Source organism: Haemaphysalis longicornis, unplaced genomic scaffold (genome assembly GCF_048455015.1).
Source record: "Haemaphysalis longicornis isolate Haplotype H1 unplaced genomic scaffold, Haemaphysalis longicornis Haplotype H1 scaffold_7, whole genome shotgun sequence".
NCBI lineage: Eukaryota > Metazoa > Arthropoda > Arachnida > Ixodida > Ixodidae > Haemaphysalis > Haemaphysalis longicornis.
In genome coordinates, this window is record NW_027526422.1 from 109,028,214 (window position 1) to 109,045,198 (window position 16,985).

Sequence of the window (16,985 nt, forward strand, 5' to 3'; positions counted from 1 at the left end):
CGGTAGTTCGCCTCGAGCTGTACCCCTTCATATACAAGGCCTTCAATTGTTTTTAGAAGTGTGTGTCGGCGGATCAATACAGTGTGAGTGTTAAAGCCATGAACAATGCCTTGGAATTTTTCTTTACGTGGGTATGATGGTGCATGTGCTCTGCGGTATTTTAAAATTGTTCCGCCATTTCAATCGGGTCATCGTTTTTCTCATTCTGTTAGGTGGCCCGCCCGGCAGTCTTCTCTGAAAGATAATAGGTGTCACACTGTCTACACTGGTTTGTTTCCTTTTACTTACGTCGTAAATGTTCTCGATACAATTGGATGGTTGTACAAATACAGCGTTATGAGGTACATGCATGAAGACAGACGGTCGCAGCATGCTATTCGCCGACGGATGACTTCGCACGTGCTGTGTCATCTGTTTCTTTGACTTTTGCGTTTTTTTTATTGCATTGCGAGGCACAACTTTACTTTGTTAAATTCCATTATTAAAGCAACCATGCGTGGTTCTCAGCTAACTCGAAATGTGAACGACAGTGTGAGATCCAGCTCAAATGCAGCTGTAGGGCCACAAAAGAATGCTGTACAACTTTCTCAAGTACATTGCAGTCGAAGAAAACCTTCTTCTTGGTCCTAGACAAATTTTTCTTCACCTGCGGAGGAAAGCACTACAGCATTCATTTGCAGCCATAGGGTTGCATTTGACGTGGATGTCAGAATTCCCTACTGAAAATCTTACTCTACCTCGAGGATTTCCCCTAAATCTGGTCAATTACGTTGAAATATACTTACTGTGCTTAAACTCTGATTGAACAATATTATAACCGGTTGTGTCTTCAGTCTGCTTAAAGACCATTTTGACTTGTGCGACAGGCCTAGAAAAAACGACAAGGGCAAGCAATATTTCAGTAAACTAAGTTTGTATAACCTCATCACTAGAAAAGCAAACACTAATGCCACGCATTTTGGCAACACAAAATCGTTTCAAATTTAAAAATATTTGCAGCATATTTTAACAGCTCATTGCCCATTGGGATTAGACAGTAAAAACGCCTCCCAAAGATATTTTCACAAGCTTAACAACTGGAAAATCATATAAGGGTCGATGGATACGTGAACCCCGTGTCCTGCGACAATTAATAGGTAACAGGGCATTGCTGAGGAAGAGGGCTGTCAATCTTTGCATGGGAAGCAGACGCGTAACGAAGGAGAGTATTCTGGCACGTAAATCTAGTAGGAGTCCCTGTATATCAGCTTTGGCTAGAAAATTTAGCGAAATCAACTCGTGGGACCATTGTCGTCTACTAGACCTCAGCAGCTCTCGTAGGTGACTGAAGTAAGATACTGATTAATTTTATTGACTTGCCTTATTCCCGCTCCACTGGCGGCTTCTATTATCGTGCCTGCCAACATTTTTTCCCATAGAACCAAACAGGGAAAATTTTATGGTTATCTGCTGCTCACCACGCGCGCTGTTTAGGCCTCTCCAGTTTCATCTTCATTATCATCATCATCACCATCCCATCTACCCCACTGCAGGGCAAATGCCTTTCCCATTAATCTCCAATTGTCCCGGTCCTGTGCTAACTTCGACCAGTTTATCACCGCAAACTTCTTGATCTCATCTGCCCATCGAACTTTCGGCCGCTACCTGCCACGCTTGCCTTCTGTAGGGATCCACTCTTGTTACCCTTAATGACCAACGGTTACCTTGCCTTCACACTGCATGCCCTTACCGCACCCGTTTTCTCTTTTGAGTTTCTTCTAATATATCCCTAACACGCGTTTGTTACCTGAACCACTCCGCTCGCTTCTTGTCTCTTAATGTTACACCTATCATTCTCCCTTCCATTGCTCACTGAGTCGTCCTGAATTTAAGTTGAACCCAATTGAGGTTTCATAGTTCTTCGCCCTATATAGGCAATGTAGACAAAATAAAACGATGTTAAATTTGAAAGAACTAGGCTTCACTACCTCATTAGGCTCCATACCCGCCACGAATGACGTTTTTACACACAAAAAGAACGCAAGAAATGTGTATAAACGTTCAACGTTTGCGCAACAGTAAGTCGTTGTGAGCAGGAGTGACGTCGTAAGGGTCAGAATGAAAAAAAAAATGTTTAGTGTGCTAACTGCATGTAAGCATACAGATGACACAAGCAAACGTCACTAAGAGGCCCCGCTACAATTCTCCAGTCATGTGTCCTAGCGATGGCTTAGTTCTTCGGCCACCAATTGCACAAACAACGTTCTGCGACGTCATACACAAGCTGCCGGAAAGTGGCTAGGGAATCACCACTTTATCAAATATTTTTGTCTGGCTGCTTTAATATAAAAAAATACTCTGTTTGGCCTATTTTTAGGGGGAACTTTTTGTCTGTCTGTCTGTCTGTGTCTATCTATCTGTCTTTTCCCCCGATTCACCATAAATTCAGCCAAAGTTAATGAGGAGCTTCAGCGATACGTTCATACAGCCAGAGCCATTTACTTTATTTGAATTTCATTACCTTAAAGGGACACTAAAGGGATTCGTAAATATCACTGGCGAAAATTGTAGTCTGGGGTTTCTAGGCCATGTTTCGACCATTCTCGCTGCTTTTGCGCGAATTTATTCAGCATAAAAATCAAGTAAAAAGTGCTGTCCTCCTCTCTGCACCCTCCTTGACTATTCCCGGTAACGTTACTTATCATCAAACTCAGATGCCTTGGCTTGACTGCGCTACTGCACGGCTACCCAACCCTTCCACAAAACCAGACAGCACAGCGTTTAGTCGCCCCCCCCCCCCCCTTCCCCTGCGGGTCGTCGCAATTCCTTCGCTCAGTTGAAACTAAGCTACGGAACGTTTGTGCGACGAAATGTGGGCCCTTAGCGTGTTAGTTTGTAGACTGTATAAAGCTCTAAGTCCAAGTCGCTCCACACAAGATCACGTGTGACGCTTCTCTCAGTGGTACACTAGTAGAAACATTTCAGGCCTATTGAAGGCGGTAGAAGAGCCAGCGAAGTTGATATAGGTATTGAAGAATTAAATTAAACCAAAACTTTTGTCATACAGCGTAACATCAGGGTGCGGGTAGCACATTTTTGCGCTGGGTGAACTAGTATTACTTCGGCGTTTCCGTCTAAGGAATGCCGAAGGTAGACAAGAGGCGCTGTGGGAATTTGAGGGTCGTTTACTGCTGGAATGCAATGCGAGGAATAGTCATATAAACTGCTTGAAGTACTAAAATAAATGAAAATGTAAACTAGCTATACATTATATACGCCATACTTCCGGCGTTCTTGCAGCAGGATCATGGCCTAGTGGTCTGTTGCATCAGTTTCGTATTGCAAGTTTCAAGTTAGAATCCTCCATAGTGCTTTTTTAAAGTTGATTTATTTGTTTCTGGGCACGATTTTCTATACGAAATTTGGCATTTTTGCGCTGTAGCGTTCATTGTTCCAGGAGCGCGTTCGCACAACACGTGTAGACTGACACGGACGCGCTGGCGAGTTCGCGTTGGCGTGGTGTTGCCATGAGCACCGACTGCTTGCGGGCACAGTCCCGAATTGGCCAACCTTTGGCCAGGTGCGAACACGCCTCTTACGATACCGGCACGAGCCAGACATGCACCAAAGGTGGGGGAAAAGGGTATCGCATTTGATCTTCTCCAGTGACGCGGAGGGCGTTCATCCACTGCGTATACCTCGGCAAGTGATTGTTTTGAGTCACCAACAAGGCAGAAACGCGGTATGCCGATTACTGAGATATCGAGAATGCCCGTATAACAATAACTTTGGATGTCAAGAATTGTTTCACGGAACCGAAACCGAAACTGGTTATAATTTTATTCTTACACATTGTCTAGTCCAATAGCCCCTCGTTTTCGTCACTGCTGTTAGTTGGTTCTTTCAGACCATAACAAATAAATACCACCTGATCGCCCGGATAAACAATGAGAAGCGTGTTTATCTGAGGCAGTCAACGTAGTGAAACAAAAACAGGAGTCTGAACAATTCACGTCAATGTCCCTTTTAAGGTTCCGGGAGGGACAATACATAATGGGTGTAGTTACAAAAACATACTAAAAAGCCATGAGTCAGCTTGAAAGATGGCTTGTGACGTTCTGCATAAAAGTTATTGACAAGTGACAACTGCAATCCAGTGAGGGCGGTAATTCCAGTCGTGTGCTGCACGAAGAAAAAAAATGAGGCAGCAAAAGTAACGGTGCGGGAACGTTGACTCGCAACTTGAAAGACAGGGCCAATGCGATAGGATCTGCGAAATGGTCGGGATATTTATTGTTGTATTGCAATACGACTGTTAAAAAATTTTCTGGAACAAGCAAAAAGTAGCATTGCGGTGGCGGGAAGACGGAAGTGAAATGCCGATTTCTACTTGTACTGATGATATTCTGATGTTCTAAGCACGTGAAGAGTGAATGAATATAGTTGCACGGTTTTGAAGTGACTCGAGGACGGTAATGAGGTACCCGTGTTCTGGGTTCCAAATTGACGGCGCATAACCCAGCTTGCTGCTTGCTAAAGATTGATAAGCTTGTTGTTTTGTATGATGAGGTGTGTTGCGCAGGTGACGTTTGAGGAAACCGATAGTCCGATTAGCTGCTGCGACAGTAGTCCGGATATGCTGAGTTCAAGTTAGGTCATAGCACAAAGTAACGCCTAGGTATTTGTATTAATGCAGCGTTTAACATGCGCGTTATAACAAAGGAGATAAGTTCACTGCTGTTAAAATTAAGTTCTGTTTGCCAGTGTTTATAACAACACTGCACTTAGTTAAGGTTTCTTTGGAGACCAATTTTATCGGAAACATTAGCTACTGTGGGACGCAAAACTCAGTCATCTGCGAACATGCGATATTACAAGCAAAGTTTGTTAGTAGGTTGTTAATGCACATTAGAAATACCAAGGGACCAAAAAACAGACTCATGAAGGTCACCGGATGTAACTGGGAGATAATTAGAGACCTCATCATTTACAAGGACTGGACTGATTGAGAACGGGGATGTAAAAATTCTTGGACCCCGGTAAAGACTCCTTTGGTGAAACCTGAAAATATGGCGTTGGTTTCAAGGTTATTATCCGAGATTGCAATCAAGGTCACTAAAGAAACGTGCTATGTGAGTTTCGCATGATCGCATGACAACCCTTTGCGGAAGCCATGCTGTGCAGGCTGAAAAAAATAACCTTGTCTAAAAATACGTAGTGTGACTGAATGTGACGTGTTCTATGATTTTTCAGGGTACTGTAGTCAGAGAGATGGGACGAAAACTTAGAGACGAGTTCCAGTTACAGCCTTTGAAGACTGGAGCGAACTACTCTTTTTCGAATCTTGGGGTAGTTGGCCTGATGCGAGTGACTGCGAAAACAATAAGCAAATATTCGGCAGAGACACCTCCAGTGTTTTTTTAGGAGTTTGAGTTAACATTATCTGTACCGGTGGCGGACGACCGCTTTAAATTTTTTATGGCTAATATACCAGATATGGAAAATGTGATGTATGGCATGAAAACTTTGATTCTTGAAGTCACCACGAAAAAGGAAGCGTGCGCTCCTTTTGTGAACACTGATACAAATGCATGTTTAAAGATGTTCGCTCAGTCAACGTAGCTGACCGGTCGGCCAGCATCACCGGTGAAGTTAGTAAACCGTGTAGGACGAGGTTTTATGATTTCGATAAACTTTTGTGGGTGACTTTTTTTTTAGAATGTTCGTCTCGTTAAATCTATAGAAAGAGTGTTTTGCATCGCGTATTTTTGTATGTAGTCATACTTCGCGACATGGTATTTTCCTACGCGCACCGGCTTCTTTTCTGTTTGGATTACCAAAAGAGGAGGGTGATTGACTTTTCTAGGCGCTTTAAAGTCCAGATGAAGAAGGGCTTTTGAGTATCGGCGTGGAAAATCAATTAGGGTATATAATCGTTCGCAAGATATGGACTTTATCCGGAAATAGTTTTACTTTTCTTTCACCGATCTTCTCTGGAAGAATGTTTCAAAAGCCGGAAAGAAAGAGCGGAGTGCGTCAATTATTGCTTTGTAATTTTCTTTGCCATAAAGACGAATGGTTTTTTGTTAATTTTCAGACAAGACCTGAGTTCGAAGATCTCAACATGAATTACCTTCTTATCACTAATTTCTGGAACATAAGAAATGTAAGAAAGGCTTTCAGGGTGACCCGTTTGTATTAAATCATTAAATAATAAAATAAAATTAAATCGCACTCTGCTTACGCAGGTTATTTCTGACACAAGTTCTGTTATGATAAATTTGAGGCACACACCAAAAAAGTCGTGCGCTTAGGCCTCTCCTGATGTCACAGTAACTTGGTTTAGCAGGTCAATATCAGCATAACTAAAATCCTTCAAAATAAGAATGCGTGCGTTGGGGTAGGCAGTAATTAAATCATTTAACATTTAGGTGAGTGTACTTGCGAAATCAGGAATGTTATCGGGAGGTCTATAGCAGGCAACAATTACAGCAGTTTCAGGTGCAGCGTAGAAACAAAAGCCACGTAAGCCGTAAAGCGCGGTAAAGAAGCCATATGTATACATTTAAGGCCAATGGCACTGTTCAAACTTGTCAACTTTGTTGAGCGAGAACAAAACATTACTCATATCTGAGGCAAAACATCAATACATAGGGATATTCGCAGTGTTTCTTTATAAAAAACATGAATGCTTAATTTTTACGGTAGCAAATAGAACACTAGATCCACGGTTTCAAAAATTCTCGTGGAGTGGCCTGTGGAAAAAATGAAAGAAGCTAACACTAACGCGTAAAAATTGAGGTAGCGAATCGGTTCGCAGCACTCACGATCATCACGAAGGTTTAAAGGCCAACTGTTCTGAAATTCTCGACTACGTAAAAATAATTTAATCAAAAAGCACACATAAAAAAGAATGGAAATGTGAAATAATGAATTTCAAACATCAGTCTGGGAACGCAAACGGGTTGTGAATATTGGCGTCCCTGCACCCGGAACTTAAAAAAATGCTGCTATTACTGTGGGCCGGACATAACGTAGGTGATGCAACGATAGCAGGTGCGCAAGTACCGGCGTCCGCTCATAGCAGCGTTCAAATGCGCGGGGTGGCGTCGCGCTTGCCATTGTTATTTCCACAGAAGTACTTTCACTAAAGTTTCCTCAGGATAATGGAGATAAGCGCAATTTCGACATCTGGTTGCCATCAATCAAAATGAAGTAGCCCGTCCGAAAGTTCTTTTTACATAGTAATAACTGCTGGAGTAGAAATCATTGGCATTGCCAGGAAAAGAAAAAGCGGGTCCATATTTAAAAAGCTACTTGCCCTTACGATGTCTAAAAGCAGGCTTGGTTAGCCGGTGGCTCGGCTATCATATCGCTCTTCTTGAAGAAAAAAAACCACGCACGGGCTGAGATCAATTACTAACTATTTTTACTAGTCATTACCTGCAAACAGTAATTTTCCCCTCACTACACATCGAGGATCGAACTGTAAACATGGTCTAAAACCTCGTGTCAGCCTCCACAGCTAGATCATGCACTAAAAGACGAAAATGTTACATATCTAGCCGTTTTTTACTTTCACGAGAGACGTGGATGCAGTAGATAAGATTTTACTTTCAAGTAAACTTAATTTAAACTCTGAAAAAATAAAAATTTTATGTTGGCAATGAACAAAAAATGGAGTTCATCATTAGGGAGAGGAGGAGTTTTGCTAGCTTTCACACTTCGCGAAAGCAACAACCGGTATTCGTGCGGACGTATTTCTTACCATGAGCAAGCCTCATTTTCATCTTTATATCCGCGCGTAGAACCACTCTACTTAGGTCGTGAAACGTTTGTAGAGGCCTAAGCGGTGAAAGTGGCGCCGGGCCAGCCAAAGTACGGCACACAGGATTGCAAGTGGTCAAAACGTTTTTAATGGGTCTTTGTTTCTATGACACGGGCAATCGGAATAATCAATGCCTAGGCAAGTGTGCGTTTCACACTTTTTTAGGGAAAATATAATTTTCCAGCAAAAAACGTTTTTCTAACCCCAGAAACCACGCAGGCACGCGTATAGTTAATAGGCTTCTAACCTCTTTTATTGCTTTAAAAAATAATTGCTACCTACGCAGTTAGTTTAAACATGCGATGCGTATACGACGGTACAGCATGGTGTTGTAGCAGAGAAACCCCGGCGAACGCATCCCTGCGCTCGCAGAACGCGGTGCAAGTGGCTGCAGAAGGAAGGAAGGAAGGAAGGAAGGAAGGAAGGAAGGAAGGAAGGAAGGAATACATTTTTTAGTCTGTCGGCATCAGGTATTAGGGGTATTATGACTTGGCCTGACTACTCTGGGTCGGGCAACATCAGCTCCCAGAGGTGAGGGGAGGGAACGGGGGGCATGGGTCTGCGGGGCATGCGCAGACGAAATCGCCGTAACTGTCGAGGGCCCTTTAGGCTGGACATGTAGGATCAGTAAAGAGGTGTTGATGACTGTGTACCAACTGTGTTCTCTGTGGGAAGGTCCTTGGAGGATGCGGAGCATGTGGTCTGCCTCCGGTGAGAGGTGTGGGTGCGGGAGTGGGTATTGGCGGTGGTGAAGGTGGTAGCACAGGACAACATCCCTATATTGCAGGAGGGAGATTGGCTTGCCTGTATGGGCATCGAGTGTAGGCGTAGTGAAAATGGCGACCCGATAAATTAGTTTGCGAGCACGTACGTGCACCACTTCATTATAGTCTACGCCTGTGTGGGGTTGTGTCCACAGCAGGATCACGACGTCGGATGGAGAATTTTTGGAGATAATTTGCAAGGCTATAGGAGAGACGCCACCGCGCAGAAAAGTTCTGATGACCTGCTAAGAGTCACATAGGAAAAATTCCCGGGTGAGGCGCTGGGTGAGCGCGAGGCACATGGGTGCCTCCTCCGCCGTGGCTGTGTTGGTAGTTAGAATGGTAGCCGCTGTGACGTTTGGGGGTGTGTGTTGGCCAACAACAGCTACACAGGGAGCAGGTTTGTGGGGGTAGGGGGTGGAATCAGTGCATAGTGTGCATAGTGATGGTGGGTATCGTTTGGTATGGGCGTTGGCTGGTGCTAGTCGCCCGGCTGCATGGAAAGTTGGGAGCATATGGCGAGGAATTGGGCGTATTTTGATGCTGCTAGAGATGTGAGGTGGAATAGGAAGTGGGGTGATTGGGATGGCGGGTGGTAGTACGTTTATAGCGTTGAGAACGTAGTGCTCTGTAGGGGAGGATGCAAGGCGTGATTTGGGATCTCCCATGCCTATACGTCTTCCCGAGGAGGGCATCAAGGAAGTCGAGTTGGGTGGATGTAAGGTTAAGGTGCGGTAATCGGTACAAGATATGGTTGAGTAGAACACCTTGTACGAGGCGTTGGCGGTCCTGTTGATGATGCCGTGGCGTTTGGTAGCGATCCGTTTATTGAGATGCGTGGTTCGAGTAACGTATTTCTTTATTGCTGGAGGGTTGGTGCGGGTGAGCTGTTGTGTATTAGGGTGAGGCCTAAGACTAAGCTGCTGCGTGGGGGGTATTGGTTCAGAGTGTTTAAAAAGTGGGATGGGAGGGCTTAAGGGGGTTCGTTGCGAGGGGGCATAAAGTCAGGAGAGCGGATTTTTGTGGAGAGCAGTGGAGCGCTAAAGGTTCGATGTGGTCTTAGACTTGGTTGAGGCCGTGATGGAGTGTTGTTTCAATGTGTTGGTCGGAGCCAGAGTGAACCCACAGGGCAATGTCATCTGCACGCAGTGTGCGTAGTGTGGGCATGGTAAGGAAAGTGCGGGCAAGTGGGATTAGGGCGAGGTGTAAGAGCGGGAGTGAGAGGACCGCTCCTTGTGGCGTTCCGCAGTCTGGCACGTGGAAAAGATTAGATTGAACATGGCCCAATCGGATAGTAGCAGTACGTTGGGTGAGAAAGTTATAATCATAGTGGCATAGGTGTAGGCCTGGGTTTTCGGATGAAATTGCCTGAAGGATGCTATGATGTCAGACATTGCCAAAGGCTTTTTGGAGGTCCAGTGAGACTATAGAGGTGTGGTCTCGTTGCGGGGGGTGTTGGTGGAAATCTTGATGGTACTGTTTTAGGGCGTCTTGAGTGGATAGGTTGGGCCGAAAGCAGATCATTTTGAGGTGCTACGTTTTTGTGTGTTCAAGGTGTGCAGTGATAATTTTGTGTAGGACATGTTTAAGAAGTTTGCCAAGGCAGTTGATGAGAGAGATCACGCGAAGGTTGTGTATGGAGGAAATTTTTACAGGTGGAGAGGAGGGTGGGGTTAAGCTAGTGTTGGTTGAAGAATTCCACAGTGTGTTCGAGGGCCTCCTCATCTAGGTGTCGTAAGAGGGTGTTTGTGATGATGTCATGTCCTAGCACGAAGTTACATTTCAGTGCTTGGGTCGCCCCGTGTAGTTCTGCAAATGTGATAGGAGCACCGAGGTGTGGGTTGGGGTTGCCAGTGTATTTTGGAGAACCAAGAGGGTGTGCAGCGGAGACGGTCGCATAGGGCGCTGGGTGAGATTTGAGTGTCCGCTATCAGTTAGTGGTTTGGTGGTGAGACTCTGGTCTTAGCAGTGCGGTGGTCGAGTAAGGCACGGAGGATGTGCCAAACATTCGTAGTGGAGACCTTTCCTCGGATTTCGTCGCAAGGGTTGTTCTATGGGTTCTAGGCTAATGGAGTGCGTATGCCTCGATCTTAGTACGGAGGGTTTGTAGTGTAAGGCGAAGTTTGCGTCGGTGTTTGTTTGCGCCAGCGCTCCTCTGCTTGTGTAAGCCTCCCAAATGTTACGGAGGTGCCTATCTAGATATCTGGAGGAGCAGGGCAATGGTTTTTGTTGTAAATTGTTTAGCTGAGAGAAGGTGGGTCGTCCATTGTTCCAGGTTGGAGGCACAGATGGTAGTTAAACGGAGGGGGCATTCGGTACGGAAGATATTCCAATCTGTGCATGTTTGTGGTGGAGTGGGGGCGTTGTGGTGATGCGCGTCAGGGAAACAGATGTGCTTATAATGTATTGATTGCTTCCGATTGTGTCTGGTGTCCTGGAGCTGTGATGGGTGAGTTGTGCTGTGCTAAAGGTGAGGGCGGGTGTCTTATCACGCTGGGCACTGTTAATTTATGTGGGGGAGGAAGGGTCGGTGCGGAATGTGACTTGAAGGGAGTGGATAAATTCAGATAGTAAACGACGTTTGCGAGTGGTGTGAGAGTAGCTCCACTCTATACTTGGGGCGCTGAAGTCACGTAAAGTTATGAGAGAATGACGTTTAGCTAGTGAAAGGGCTTGGTGAAAGGTGTAGTTAGTGGTTTGGTGGTGAGATTCTGATCTTAGCAGTGCGGGGGTCGAGTAAGGCACGGAGGATGTGCCAAACATTCGTAGTGGAGAGCTTTCCTCGGATTTCGTCACAAGGGTTGTTCTATGGGTTCTAGGCTAATGCAGTGCGTGCGCATGCCTCAATCTTAGTACGGAGGGTTTGTAGTGTAAGGCGAAGGTTGCGTCGGTGTTTGTTTGCGCCAGCGCTCCTCTACTGGCAGAGCGCTGGCAGAGGAGCGCTCCTCTGCCCTGGGGTAACGGTGCAGAAGACAACGATTGCGGAGTGATCAACTTTTGTATTCTCTTGTTTGGGTTAATTCGGCCACATCTCCTACTGCTGAGTTTGAGTTCGTGGTGTGATAGGCTTCGTTGAATAGAACATTTCTGAAGGTGTAAGCTTGCGCTATAGAAGTTTAGAACGGCCGATGGCGGGGAACGCTTCGCAATTGCAGCCGCTTTTGTTGCAGACACAAGACGGCGGCTTCTTGCCGTAATGGGCAATTTTAGACTTTTGCCCTAAAGGGAAATATTGGCCTCTTTCTAGGACCATGTGTAAGGTATTGCTTGTGCTTATCATCAGCAAGCATGTGGTGCAATATATAATATTTTGTAATAATGTTTTCGGAAATTACTGCACGACAAAGATAAACGTGAGGTAAGTAACAACTTTTACAAAATACTGAATTTTTTTAAAGTTTCAAGACATGTGAGAATAAAGAACACCCTACCCTCTCCCTTAGTCATACACATAAAGAAAAACACAAAATTCTGTGTAATTGTTTCTTAACCATAGTCAGTGCCTATCTTTAGAGCGTTTCTGTGTTTGTAAGGTTTCGTTCACGTTTCTGTGTTTGTTGAAATATATGCGTCTGTTTGTGCATTCGCTCTTTTCCCCCAGTTTTGTTGTTCTTATTTTCATGCGGAAGTAGCAAGCCAAGCTCGCTGCTAGGATCGTCTCTGCTTATCAATAAATGTTTCCGTTCCTATTTTTTCTCGCACACACGGACGCCCCATACGCACACAAATGACACTTTTACATTTACGAAGCCAAAACTTTAAAAAACGGAGGTTATGTCTTTCGGAGAAGCAAATCCAGGACTCCAGGGCTTATCCAGATCATAGCAACCGCCAAGCTGCTGTAACGAGCAAGATTCATGGCATTCCTAGCATGGGGCAGACAGCTCCCACGTATGTTGTTCAAATGTACACTTTGTTTGGTTTATGTTTAGTGTGTTGTTTTCGCATAGAGTAATGTTAGTAACAAATGATATCCTTGCGTACGGATCGAGTACTCAATCGTGTTTACTTCTTGCTAATCACCTAAATAGTTATAGAGTAAGTGGGTGCAGGTATGAGCCTGGAGCGGGTGACACTATATTGAACGGAGGAGCCTGCATATATACGTACTTAACGCCGTTATCAATTTCTGGGAAACGCTACAAGATACTTTGCAATACTCTTCTACCTCTGGGACGGACAAGATTCGAAACTATGCATTTGTACATTGATATCAATGAAGTGCGCCGATCAAAACTGCATGACATGCTTTTTGGGGAAACAGTGGGGCATAGGTGATTTTTTTAACACCAAATTGCCCTGCTATTGTCTCTGAACGGGCAACCTGTCAATGCTGCATTTCTTGTATCTTTTTAGACAAAGAGTGCACAACAGAACACTTTGATTGGCTACGAGGACTCTCGAATTCTTTTCGCAGCAAAGAAAAGCCATGGCTGGGCAATGTGGAATTTGTGTAGATAACGGCAGGGTTCTTCTCTGTAAGGCAGACCTAAACGCAACAGGGCACCGTGCTTGCTGAGGCGCTTGCAGGGCAACCGAAGAGCCGGTGGTATTCCGACGCGAGCAATACGAGTGTCACGAGCGTTGTCTTTATTACAAAGTTTGTTTTGTCAGATAATGCCGATGGGCTGGGGTAATTCGCCTATGCACACTCTCAGCATGACCCGGCGCTCCCAGTGGATTCCACAATGCCGAGGCAAGAATTATCGCTCTCCGCATTATCCCTTTCCAAATTTCTTCACACAGTGTATCTAGAGCATTTTTAAACGACGAAGAGAAGTGTTGTGCCGAGAACTCGAAAGAAGTTTCCCAACTGTTACAAAATCCCAAATCGTCCCAAATTATCCCCGCTTTTTACTGTACTACGTTGCACTGTGCACGACCATTGTTACATTCACCAGGAACCATAACTTGCCTAAACAGAAAACAATCATTATCCACGGCCGTTGCTGCTTCTGAAGACTGACTAGAATAATTTCAAGGAAATGACCATGCTGCTCACTGTAAAGTGGACCTACTCCAATAACTGTGCCCTCTTAATTCAAACACATTGCATGCAACATTTCCACTTCTCACGTGGGGAGATTTGCAGCTTAGCAAACGTGTATTTCTTATTGTCGTTATTGAAACAATTGCGTCAAATTAAAATACCAACATTTCGTTAGTGTGAAAGCTGCACGTGCTTACCATAGTTTAACATCGCTGTTTTCTTGCATTGTTATTGTAGAGCTCATATTTCGGTAAGTAAATCCTTTGACTAAAATGTGTTGACTCTCGTCGATGAATTTTGGGATAAATATTGCCTTCATGCATATAGCGTCCGTAGGACCACCTGGCAAACCGTATGTTCTCTCAATCAGGTGCAACTGGAACGTGCCTGCAAAAAACTTGACATATATGAGCATACAGTTGTTGCACTCTGCCTTAACTTCGAAAACATATGAACACGTGCATTTCTTACCGTTGGAATTATTTATAAATTTCTACAACTCGAAGGAAATACTGCCTACAGTACTTTGGCAGCATGTGGCTAGATGAGCTCTTTCTATGTAGTTTCTATGACGTCCTCGACTGTGTAGTCTAACGTACGGGATAGCAGAGGACCCCGGCTATCTTTGCTAGAGAACGCTATGCGACGTACACTTGCCCTGCGGAATCCGAAGACTCACGCACGGGTTCGGGTACTCACATGCGCTAGACAGGCTCCGGCAATCCAAAGTGAGGCTTTATTGCCTGGCAGATACGGGGCATATACTAGACAACACGACTATCGCTTGCGGGGAGGCAGTGGCTCCTGTCGCTCGCTCAAGCCGCGGGACTCAGACCTCGATATCCGTCATCACGGCCTCGGGAGCAGGGTAGGCATCCCGCGCGACCGATCAGGGCAGAATCTCTCGGCAGATTCTGTGGAGCCAACTGTGTTTACCATCATCGGGGCGTTCGGAGTAGGCACTGCCGAGTCAACCGATTCCACCAAATCGCCCAGTCGAGTCCCCGGCAGAGCGCTCGTTCGTCCCGCAGGTCAGCTCGGAGGGGAGAAGAGGTCGTCCCCAGGTCGGGGAGAGGGTGGCGCAAACGAAGCTGACAAACTGGTCCTCCTTCCCTCGCGCCCTCGCGCACACGTTCGTGGCGAGCCGGTTCGGCGCGTCGCGCGGGGTCATGAAGAGGACACGACTTACGTGACGCACCGTCTGCCCAAAAATGCGGCTACCAGCTCACGAAAACATGTGCAAGTGATGCGTAGGGAAACAAGGGTCCCCACAACCCCCCCTCCTCCACACAGAGCCTGCACCTCTTGTACAACCGCTGCCGAGTAAAAGTAGAACACATCCCCAAATTTAACAACACTCGCCCTGTGATTGTTTAAAATTGCGCAAAGAGCGCTGTGAAAATTGCGTAAAGCCGCAAGGAGTACGTCAACCTGATGTTTCGTAGTGGAGATACGAATGCAGATTCATCTCACAGTTTCGGGACGGAGCTGAATTCTCACAGGAATAACCTCCGTGGCGTTATTTGATGGGTCGATCACAGACACAGAGGCGTACTGCGTTTCCCGGCGATCGTATGAGGGAGGCTGTCTTGCCGGGCGGTATGTATGTGGACGTTTGTGTGGGAACGCAGCGAGTAAAGACTTATTCATGCAAAATCCACAACCTGACATACCCAGTATTCGCTTCGCTGATTTTTCCACGAAAATGTTTAGTTCAAATAAAAGACTTGACAGGCTTCCACAGTTTTACAGCATATCGTAGGGCGTTTTCGCTGATTTTAATAAAAGAGCTGGCGACGTTTGTAGCACATTGTGTGGACGATAAACAGTGCTTTATTTCATTTTATAATATTTAATTTGCTATGGCAAAAACTAAGCATACATGATTTTTTAAAGAAATGAACCCTGGAAATATCACTTACGTATTGATTTTCTGCCTTATATGTACGCATTGTCTTGTTCTTGTTCAGAATGTTGACAAGTACGAACATTTACACCGGACTTGTACGGCCTCAAACTTATACACCACAGCAGTCGTCAGTGATCCAGGGACCAAAGACAGTTTACGGAATATTTGCCAATCGCTTCGTCATCGCAAATTAATTTCTGAGTGTAAAGTAAGCTTGTTACGATTCTGCGCAACGCTACCATGTCTGCGCGTGCTGCAAGTTTTTCGGAGTACCCCGGCGTGTAAAAGAGGTGGCGTCTGGTCAGGTCACACTACGTGCCACAGAACGGGCGGCGCGAGGCGCCTCGATGGCGGTGACTCAACTTCGGCTGCTGCAAACGGGTATTCATGTAGGGACCCATCCCGGCATGGCCAACGCCGCAGCCAATGTTTTCTCTCCCCCTCACTCAGACTCAACGAGTGCCGCTACTGCTGGCCAGGAGATTGCGTCCTACCTACAGATTAGTCAAGCAACGGCCAGCGGAGCTCCCAGCTGTTCCGATGCCACGTGTGGCTGAGCTGTCTCCCCAGACAGGGCAGCACAGATCTAGCGTAGCATTGGCAGCCGGGAAAGAGAAAGGAAACAGCTGTTTTCTCACCGACGGTGTAGCGAAAAAGGCGGTACACCAAACGAGACGAAATGCGTCCTTGCATTCTGGCGGCGCCTGTTCATCGCTTTAGCACGCCGAGTGGCAGCGCAGTAGGCCCACATTGCGCCATGCTTTGGCGGAACGTATGGCCTTCGAAGAACCAGAAAATGTGCGCCTTGCTCGTGCCCTTAGAAAGTAGAGCAGCTACTCCGCGGTCTCGAGATTGTGTTTCGGAAAATGACCGATGTCCTCTCAACCGGTCGTAGCAGCCTTCAGAGAACGGGCACACCTAAGTTGCAATTCAAAAAGGGAAATCTCAGTAGGATGCCGAGAGCTACAATTGCCGCTCTCAGGGGCAGAAGTGGCATATACACAACCAACTTTACTGTTTGCCTTGTTTTTCTGGAAGCTTATTTCCCCTTTGCGTGTACATTTTTTATGTGTGGGACATTTTCAATCACGCAAAATGTCACCATTGAAGTTCGTGTGCCTGCATACTCTACTGCTGTATCCAAACTGAGCAAGTTTAGTAAGTTAATTGGGTAATTTAGTCGCAACTAAAATGCTATTAAAGCTTCAGTGTGCAATGGTCGCGGCACTTGCCGGCGATGCGTGAGCGTTTTTGTGTTGATCTGTTGCTTGTTTCACCAAGCCAGAGACGGTCCTTGGGAGCAACGTTTCGTCCAAGGATCGGCCCGGTGAAGCTGCAGCACTGTCTTCTTCGGCCAAGGACAGCAGTCGAGCGTCTGCCTTGCACTTCCCTTCAAGAGCATCCCCCCGGACAGCGGTTAAAGACCTTTACCTATCGGTATGCCGGACCCACGTCGGTTAAGCTGTTACGATTTTGCGCGCCGATACCTTTTTTGCGCGTGCTTCAAGTTTTGCG

The 16,985-nt window shown here is 45.9% G+C and overlaps 1 long non-coding RNA gene across 1 annotated transcript in view; it reads right to left on the reverse strand.

The window, feature by feature from the left end:
* Window positions 1-16,985, reverse strand: part of LOC144144823 (uncharacterized) — a 55,989-nt gene that overhangs the window by 33,548 nt on the left and 5,456 nt on the right. Inside the window, exons 2-3 of the long non-coding RNA XR_013317343.1 lie at window positions 13,759-13,958; window positions 786-868 (exon numbers count right to left, since the gene is read on the reverse strand). This is a non-coding gene — a long non-coding RNA (uncharacterized LOC144144823). The remainder of the gene's footprint in view (window positions 1-785; window positions 869-13,758; window positions 13,959-16,985) is intronic.